The following is a 2042-nucleotide window of genomic DNA, read 5'->3' as shown; positions in this document are numbered from 1 at the left end:
AAAAAAATCAAATGAAGAGCCTAACATTTATCCGAGGTCAAATTATTCACGCATCACAAGTATGGAAGCATTTGGTGAAGTCGATTACACACACATCTCTGTTTTATATATAGTATAGATTTACTCTCTCTCTCTCTCTCTCATACACACGCACACACACACACACACACACAAAGATGTATGCATATTTATGCATGTACGTATACATGACAACAAACCTCTCTCTCTCACTCTCTCACTCTCTCTCTCACTCTCTCACTCTCTCTCTCTCTCTCTCTCTGTCACACACACACACACACTTCCATTTCATCTGTGTGATACTCTGTGTGTGTGCGTGCGTGCGTGTGCGTGTGTGCTTTCGTGCGTGTGTGAGGGGTTCCACAATCGCAATTTATTTCAATTACTCTTGTGAGGATATTCACGTAAATCATTTTTTTCATTTAATCCACATTTTAATTTTCGTAAAAGTTTCCAAATCCCAATGAGGCTTTTTGGCGCATCTTCAATTTTCCAATTCATGAGAGGTGCCCAGTCATCATTCATCTGAGAGTCCATCTACAGAATGTCCTCAGATTTCTATACAGCATATTTTGCTTTTTTCCTTCCAGTATATAAGCAACAATTTCATTCCCTGGCAACGCCAGGTGCCTCTGCTAGTTTTAAATATAACAAAGAACTTAGTAAAATAACTTTGTTATCATTAAGCTAGTGTTAGGAACATAAATTGTGACTAAAGTTTGGTGGAAGAGTTTAATTCAAAACTTATGAAAACAAGACATTTGTACTACAGAGCCAGAGCTGGTTTCAACCGGGTTGGCATCAAAAGGGTTAAGAATTGTTTCTCTATTATATATTTTAACCCTTCTATTACCATATTTCTGTAGATATGCTCTGTGTTTCTTTCAATTACTTTAATATAACAAAGAATTTAGTAAAATAACTTAGTTATCATTAAGCTAGTGTTAGGAACATAAATTGTGACTAAGGTTTGGTGGAAGATTTTAATTCAAAACTTACGAAAACAAGACATTTGTACTCAGAACCAGAAGCAATTTCAGCCAGTTTGGTAACAAAAGGGTTTAGTGACTGGCATCAATGTATTCAGCTGTCCTCATCCATTTGCATCACCTGTCCTCATCCATTTGCATCACCTGTCCATACCAGTCTTTCTTGCTCACTACATTCCCCTTCTGTCCAGTCTTTCTCTCAGCACGTTTATGCCGTTCATGTACACTCACGTTGCACATCCAACAGAGCATGGCCCCTTCATTTCTTTCCAGTCTTCTCAAGTCCTCTACATTCAAGGTCCATTATACATATTATACACAACAGGCTTCCACACAGTTTCCATCTACCAAATTCACTCATAAGGCCTTGGGTCGACTTGGGGCTTTTATAGAAGATGCTTATACCACAGTGTTGTGCTGTGGGACTGAACCTGAAAGCTGGTGATTGGAAAGCAAACTTCTGAACCACCCAGCCATGCCTGTACTTTGGTTTATTCTTTTATTCTTTTACTTGTTTCAGTCATTGGACTGCGGCCATGCTGCAGCACTGCCTTCAGTCAAACAAATTGATCCCAGGACTTATTCTTTGTAAGCCTTGTACTTACTCTATCGGCCTCTTTTGCCGAACTGCTAAGTTACCGGGATGTAAACACACCAACATCGGTTGTCAAGCGATGTGGGTGGGGGGATAAATACAGACACACAAATATACACATCTATCATCATCATCATCATCATTTAACGTCTGCTTTCCATGCTGGCATGGGTTGGACGGTTTCACTGAGAACTTGAAAGCTGGAAGGCTGCTCCAGATTCCAATCTGATTCAGCAAGGTTTCTGCAGCAAGATGCCCTTCCTAACGCCAACTGCTGCAGTAATCCCTCAACTATTGTGAGTATTACGTCCTCCCCACCACCACCACCTGCAATAGGTGAAAATCTGTGAAGTAGAAAGAGTACTGTATTGTATATTTTTAAAATTCTTTTTATAATTTGTATATATATATTTTATTCTAAATGCAAAACAACACCACGG

The sequence above is a fragment of the Octopus bimaculoides genome, chromosome 1 (genome assembly GCF_001194135.2).
Source record: "Octopus bimaculoides isolate UCB-OBI-ISO-001 chromosome 1, ASM119413v2, whole genome shotgun sequence".
NCBI classification, from domain to species: Eukaryota; Metazoa; Mollusca; class Cephalopoda; order Octopoda; family Octopodidae; genus Octopus; species Octopus bimaculoides.
Note: the sequence above shows the minus strand (reverse complement) of the source record.